Below are 8,267 nucleotides of genomic sequence, written 5' to 3'. Positions count from 1 at the left end.
TCTTGAACAAACACACACACATAATGCCGTTCTGCCGAGCGTAACACGGCACTGAGGCCAAAAGATCGGTCACTTCTCAACACACGCTAGCAACGCGCCGGACGGTCTGGAAGGGACATGGCCACCGCCACCCAATGTTGCCCGCGTGCAGCCTACCTTTGCGGTACTCTGATTTTCCAGTGACTCTAAGCTAGACGTGACTGCAGCGCCACTAGTTCTCACGACCGCCACGCGGACCGCCTCTCCGGCGGAGCTTTTAAACTGAGTTTGTTCTAGTAACGTTGGCTTCTAGGTCGTTGCTAGGCTTTAGCTAGGGGATGCTAGGTTGTTTCTACGTTGAATGCCAGTAAGCTCGAGTTAAACCGCAGACAGTCACAGACACTACACGGATGTTCAAGCTCCAGAGGTAGAACCTCGCGGTGAAACCAAGCGTTCGCACCTCTCATAGATCTACGGGCTGCTTATTCTTGTTGTAGTAGGCACGCCTTAGTTGTAGCTAGGTTGAACTCGGTAGAACTTTGTTATATCCAAGTTGATCTTTGGTAGTAGCTAGGTTGAACTTGGCTATATCGAGTTTAAACTTGGTGTGGCTAGGTGTAACTTGGTATTAGCTAGGTTCGGCCGGGACTACGCCTAGGGGGTTATTTCGCTAGTACCACCTACCAATTTCTGTGGCACATACCCGTTTATGATAATGACAGCTTTCTGATGGGCCGCACAGTGGCACATACCCGTTTGCTGACGATAGTTTCCTTCTTCATTTTTAGTGGAGCAATGGTGAGTCGTGGGATTTATCATTTAACCGATTTCTCTGGCACACACCCGTTTATGATGATGATAGTTTTCGCGTAGGCCACACGGCACATACCCACAGGCCGCACAAATTACGGCTGGCTTAAACAGCATCGCTGTTGAAAAGTAACACTACGTCATGTCTATTTTCATAAAAACTGCCAGAACAAGCTAGTGTCAGAACAAGCCCGAACAAGCCAGACATCATGCATCCAGCCGCCTTTAAATCAAGGCCCGCCACCTGACTTCACCAGTGGGCATGGAAGAGCAGCTACAAGGCAGACGCATCCAACGTTTTTCTGCATTTTTCTACAGGTTAGCCCTTGTCAATCTTTGCACTGTAAGCGTTCTAGTAATGTCAACTTGCTGCTCCTTCCATGCCCCAGTGTTCTCATGAGCTGCATTTGTGAATGTGTGCATGTTATGAAGCTATTGTTGCTAGGCGGCGACGTGGAACTTAACCCTGGGCCTCCGAAAGAAGACCCTTGCCATACTAACAAAGAACTGATGGCGTTTCTCAAAAACCTAAGCGCTAAAATGGACAAAAACCATGCGGAAGTACTTTGCCAGATTACTGAAGTAAAACAAATGCAACTAAATCTCGAGCAGCAAGTGAACAGCATAAATGAAAGACTTACAACTGTCGAGCAAAAACTGGCTGTTACGCAAAAGTCGAGCGAACTTCAGACAGTAAACGCAGAAGCAGCCCGTTCAGAAGCAAGCAGTCTCGCCAAATGTCTAGACGAGTTTGAAGACCATTCGAGGCGCGATAATTTGATTTTTTATGGCTTCAAGGACAGTCAATCTGAATCTTGGTCCGAATCCGAAAAATAAAGTGCGCGAACTTTTGTCTTCCACGCTTGACTTGCAACTATCTGAGGACGCGATTCAACGGGCACACAGACTAGGGAAATTTTTTCCTGAAAAATGCCGCCCAGTTATTGCGAAGTTCTCAAGCTTTAAGTTAAAGGAGTCTGTTTTGTCCGCTCGGTCAAAGCTCAGGAATTCCGGTATTCAAATATCCGAGGATTATTGTGTTGCCACGCGCGCTTCACGTAAGAAATTACATGAATATGGAAAGGCCAGTGGCCAGCAATTTTCTGTTCGCTACCATAAATTATTTATTAATAAAAAGTGTTATGCTTATTTCCCGTCATGTGGTAGCGTATGCGAAGTAAACACGGACGGCAGCGAAGCGCCTCTTGTGAAGGACGCTACTACTTTATTCGATGAACAGGCCTCTTCCGCGTAGCTATCGGACTGTGAGCAATATGTTCCCGAGGTTACCGGTCGAAATGTTTCTTTTCTTTTTTCAAATGTACGCAGTGCAATGAACAAGCGAACTGACCTGTCCTCCCTTATCGACACGTGTAATGCTGATATAGTAGCGCTCACGGAAATGTGGCTTTCCCCAAGTGTTACTAACGACGAAATACTTGAATGTAACGTGGCCTTCAACATCTATCGTTGTGATCGCGATAATAGACAGGGAGGAGGTGTCTTAATCGCCGTTTCAGATCACTTGCACTCATACGTTGTACCTACCACGTGTTCCTTAGAGCTTATTTGTGTGTGCGTACGCATCAACCACCGTAACATTATTTTTTGCTGCTGCTACCGACCGCCTGTTTTTTTCTTCCTCGTTTTGCACTGATTTGCATGACACATTGTCTTATGTTATTGCCCGATTCCCACACGCGCCTTTATTTTTGTTGGGTGATTTCAACTTTCCAAGCATTAAGTGGTCTTCCACAGGTGCTCTCCAAAGCAACTTATCCCGTGAATCCTCAGAATTCGTAAACTTGTGCCATGACTTTCATCTTTTTTTTTTTATTCAAGTACCCTAAAGGCCTGGGTAGGCATTACATAGGGGAGTTATAACACAATAAAGCTGTTACAAGTACAGTGTACAAATTGATTAACAAATACAAACGATTGATACAAATAAATATAAATATGCCCATACGCTATACATATGTAGAGATGCTATTACTTAACAGAACAGGGATGCTACGCGGAGAAAATAAAGAAAGTGCTACTAAAAAGAAAAAAAAGAAAAGAACAGGACAACAAAAACTCTAAGGAAAATTTTCGCAGTGTTCAAAACAAGAAAAGGATGCAAAGAAAGGATAATTCCCGTTCATTGAAATTCCGCGTACAAAGAACAACGACAACAAGTACAACAAAACAGATATGCACAAGAACAATATTAACTTTCATTAAAATAACTTTTAAGTTTATTCATGAAATCTTCATGATTTTGAGAAGAAACGACGTCGGCAGGTAGCTTGTTCCAGTGATATATTGCGAGAAAGAGGGGGGATTTACTTAAGAAGTTAGTTCGAGCAAAAACGGGTTGTACTTTAAAGGGGTGATCCAGGCGCGGAAAGATACGATGGGCGGCCGTGATGTGGCATGCGCGGAACGACGATGATGAGTGATAAAGTTTGTGGAAATGAGATAGAAGTGCTATGATTCTTCTATTTTCTAGGGTGCTTAGATTCAGAGACTTTTTTAGGTTAGTTATGCTTGATGTTCGTGAATAATCTTTGGTAATGAAGCGGGTTGCTTTATTTTGAATTGCTTCGAGTTTGTTGATGAGATAAGACTGGTGCGGGTTACAAATAAAAGATGCATATTCTAGTTTTGCGCGAACCAACGTCGCATAGGCCAATAATTTAGTAGACTTGTTTGCCAAGTAAAGGTTACGCATGATAAAGCCAAGGGTTTTGCATGCACTGCTACAGATTGCTTCGATGTGGTCACTCCATGAAACGTTACAAGATAAATGAACTCCCAAGTATTTTATTGTATGCGCACGCGCAATGACTGTGTCACTTATCAAATAATGAGTAAGCTTAGGATTAGACGCTCTAGTGAAGGCTACAGCCTTAGTTTTCACCGAACCAACCCGAACAACTTCGACAAGCGCAAATATACTCGACCTCGTCTTAACCACTTTCCCAGATATGGTTCATGAACTATGCTTTTTACCCGGTTTAAGCGATCATTCTTTCGTATACTTACCATTCACGGTACAGTTAAGCACCCTGTTCGCCAACCGAAGCTTATTAGAGATTACAAGAGGGCAGATTTTGCTGCAATTAACCGCGAACTTAGTGTGTTCCTTGACGACTACACGCTAAAATTTGAAGAACGGTCTGTTGAAACCAACTGGAATATTTTTAAAGATGAAGTTGCATGTCTGGTTGACAGGTACATCCCACTGCGTGCTATTTCAGGTAAACATCGGTCCCCTTGGTTTACTTCTTCGTTAAATCGCCTGTTAAATAGGAATAAGCACGCGCTTAAAAAAGCCAAACAGAGTAATGAATCAAGTCGATGGAGCGCTTATCGTGAATGTACTACGCAGTATAAGGAGGCAGTCGAGAAGGCCAAGGAAACGTTTTATAAAAACACATTTCCCTCGTTACTTGTAACGAACGCGAAAAAGTTTTGGAATGTCGTAGGTGGTCATAAACAGAATATAATATCTTTAAGTGACAGCAACGGCGTACCAATTCCGAGTTCTGAGTGTTGTTCTGTGCTCAATCATGTATTTTCTAAATCTTTTTTATCATCAGCTGTGTCTTTTCCCTGTATTACTGAACATAACTTCCCTGTTATGGATCCTGTTGTTATTGATTTTGATGGTGTACAGAAGCTAATTCGTGGCCTGAACTTGTCTTCGTCTTGCGGAGTGGGCGGCATCACTCCAAAGCTTTTGAAAAGTACGGATGTTTATTCTTCAAGGTTTTTGTCAAAACTGTTTTCCTAGTCCTTAGAATCCTGTTCTTTACCACGTGACTGGAAGGTGGGCAAGGTGGTACCATTATTTAAATCTGCTGATGCACAATCCCCTTTGAATTACCGACCGATATTCCTCACCAGTGTACCTTGTAAGCATTTAGAACACATAATTTATTCTCATCTCGTAACCTTTCTAGATACAAATTCATTCTTCTCCCCCAATCAACATGGCTTCCGTAAACATTTTTCATGTGAAACACAACTGGTTTCGTTTACAGATGACCTTTTTGCGGCATTGGACAGTGGACTAATCATTGATTGTATATTCTTGGACTTCTCTAAAGCTTTTGATCTTGTTTCCCACCAGTTACTCTGTTTTCAGCTAAGTAAATTAAACATTGACCGCAATATATTAAGATGGATCGAATACTTTCTCGCTAACCGACTCAGTTTGTCACCACCAACAATAACAATTCACAAGAGTCTCCTGTCACTTCTGGTGTGCCACAGGGGTCAGTTTTGGGCCCTCTTCTCTTTCTTGTTTACATCAATGACCTGCCTAATAATATTCTATCATCAATTAAATTATTTGCTGATGACTGTGTTATTTATAGAAATGCTTGCACTAATACTGACGCTAATTTCATGCAACAAGATCTTAATGAAGTTTCTTCCTGGTGCACTAGATGGAACATGCGACTTAACGCTAATAAATGCAAGGTAATGCGAGTTTCTCGCACCTCTAGTTCTATTGATGTTCCCAAATACCTAATTAACGATAGTGTTTTAGAAAGTGTTTCATGTTACAAGTATCTTGGAGTAAAATTTACCTCTAATCTCTCATGGCACACCCATGTCACCCACGTAACTAACAATGCCAATCGCACTCTTGGCTACCTACGAAGACACTTTTCAAGGGTACCTTCAGCCCTTAAACTCATACTATATAAAACCCTTGTTCGTCCTAAGCTCGAGTATGCAAGCGCTCTATGGGATCCCGGCACTAACACACTAGTTGAAACCTTAGAATCCGTCCAAACTCGGAGTGCACGTTTCATCCTTTCAGACTATGCACGCACATCTAGTGTATCATCTATGAGAACAGTTTTAGGCCTTCCACTTCTTTGTTCGCGCAGGAAAGTGTCTCGTCTTGTTCTTTTTTATAAAATTTACCACAATCCACAACTAAAACAAGACCTTCTTTCCAAACCACACTACATGTCATACAGATGTGACCATCCCCACAAAGTACACATTCCTTTTTCACATACCAAGTTCTTTCACTATTCCTTTATTCCCACTACCTCGAACGAATGGAACCACCTACCCTCCTCTGTTGCCCAATTGACCGATGTCACTGCTTTTAAGGCTGCTGTTGAATGCGATGTTTACTCTTAGCAGCATTTTTCTTTGTTCACTCTTATATTTCTTATTACTATGTATACTCTTACACACTCCCTTCTGTAACGCCTTCGGGCCCTGAAGGTACTGAAATAAATAAATAAATAAATAAATAAATAAATAAATAAATAAATAAATAAATAAATAAATAAATAAATATACAACGGCCGAGACAAGGTACTTACTAACATAACCTCTATGCACTTGAGGCTATGCTGATCCCCGTGCAGGATATCGAAAGTTAGCAGGCAGTAATAAGTTAAAAAATCGGCAGGATCACACGCCTTGTGGGAATCGGTTTCATGCGAAGCAGTCAGGGAGTAGTTCTATGCTGCATTTTTTGGCTTTGAGCCAAGCGTTAGGAGGTGGATCGACGTTTTTTTATAATTGCAGTAGTTGTGAACTCATCGTGGTCTTACCAGGCTCGTCGACAATACTGCCGTTCAGTGGGTAACATATGGCCTGATGTAACCGTCAGCACTCACGTTACAGCACATAAGTCAGTATTATCGCAGCGAAGTGCACTTTACGGTGCGATGATGTGAACATCATACTTAACTTTCGTTAGCGTAATCCTCCAGGGTCTAGAAACGCTTCAATATAGCTTTCTGAATCGTATAGGAATACAAATGCGATCATTATTAGACTTCTATGAAAGCGGAGGCAACAAAGGAACTAAAGTGGACGTTAACCCGGTATGACGCCTGTATCATAGGAGTACATATGTAACGTTTATTGCTTAAATATAAAATTAGATAGCCAGCACCACAACCACAATTGACGTTGCAACGGCATTGCGCCTGCATAGGCTGATTTTCCAAACCAGTTTATAGACCTGGCGTGGCTGTTTGGTAGAATACCTGATTGCCACGCAGAATGCTTGGGTTCGATTCCTGCCGGGATCCTGATTTTTAATCTTTTCATTCGTCGAGTCAACGCTGCCGATGTCGGTTTTTCTTAAAGCTCTCGCATTTAAATTACCAATGTCTGTTCTCGCCGTTCAAGGGTAGACATAAACTGTCAAGCAACTGTGGCGCATACCCGTACACCGCGGCCCGTGGTAAACGGGTATGTGCCACACTTGTCTGGACGAAAGGGTGTGACGACGTACGCGACAGGATTTTCGCGTTATTCATGTCATGACGAGACAGCCATATTCGTCCAATCCTCTTAATCTCCCATGCCAATTTTGATCTACACCAAGCTAAGGAAGCGATCACGAGAGCACCCAGACGTAGGCGGCTATATATATATATATATATATATATATATATATATATATATATAGAAACGCTCAAAGTGCCGAGGATTCGCTAAGAAATGCTTCGCATTTAATAATAAAAGCTTCTGGTTTTTTTTTATGTGCCAAAACTACGATATGATGAGACACGCCGTAGTGAGGGATTCCGGACTAAGTTTCAGCACCTGGGGTTCTTTCACATCGGCCTGTCATGTTAGTTTGTAGAAATATACATTGCGTTCTAAAACGCATACAGCGCACTTGCCTGAAGTTCACTGCCTTTCACTCGTCCGTTTTTACCATCTCAGAACGATGCTTTTATACCCCTGTCACACGGGCACCCGCGAACTCCGTTTAACTCCCTCGTCTTTTCCTCGAGGGAGATGGGGTTCATGTCACACGGCCACCATTTCGCTGAGGAAGTTAAATGGAGCTTTTGGTGGAGGAAGTTCAGTTATGCCCATTTCGGCTCGATGGAGTACTGTCGTTCCCAGCCAGCTACTGCTACGCTGAAAACCGCACTAGCAAAATCGTCCTAATGAGCTCAATTATAATTTTAAAAACTATATGCTCTTTTTTGCGTAGCATTTCACGCCCCGTAGTGTAAGGCTTAGTTGTATTTCTTCGGACATCAGCGCTTGTACTCTCCACACCAACGTCTCGCCAAGCCGCCGCTGTGAAGCGTCGCGCGATATTTTTTTCTGTGCGTGTGAGGCGCACGCACAAGCACTGTGACAGCAATGGTGATTCCGAGCACTTCATCAACACACAAAAACACGTTTTTGTTGCTTTAAAGGCGACTGCACAGGCAAAAAATTGGACGTTTCGACGAGCGCAGCAGCGCTGTTTCTGCCCCATGCGGCAACCGTCGAAAGCTTGCACCGAGCCGTGTAGCATGGTCACAACTCCATTCTCGTAATGCTCCATCAGGGAGTTAAATGCCGAACGGAGTGAAATGGAGATCGGTGGTGGCCGTGTGACAGTATGAACATTTTATTGGCCAGTTCCTGCTTTAAAGGGATATCTCTAACGTGATATCTTTCATTCCAGGTCACCAGGTCACAAGATTGACTACTGCAGGGTA

General features: G+C 42.9%; 1 pseudogene; it reads left to right on the top strand.

Moving 5' to 3' along the window:
- The first annotated feature begins 1,122 nt into the window (after window positions 1-1,122).
- On the top strand, window positions 1,123-2,044 carry LOC125759972 (uncharacterized; annotated as a pseudogene).
- The last annotated feature ends 6,223 nt before the right edge of the window (window positions 2,045-8,267 follow it).

This window comes from Rhipicephalus sanguineus, chromosome 9, assembly GCF_013339695.2.
Source record: "Rhipicephalus sanguineus isolate Rsan-2018 chromosome 9, BIME_Rsan_1.4, whole genome shotgun sequence".
In the NCBI taxonomy this organism is placed as follows: domain Eukaryota; kingdom Metazoa; phylum Arthropoda; class Arachnida; order Ixodida; family Ixodidae; genus Rhipicephalus; species Rhipicephalus sanguineus.
This window is presented reverse-complemented; position numbering and strand designations above follow the sequence as displayed.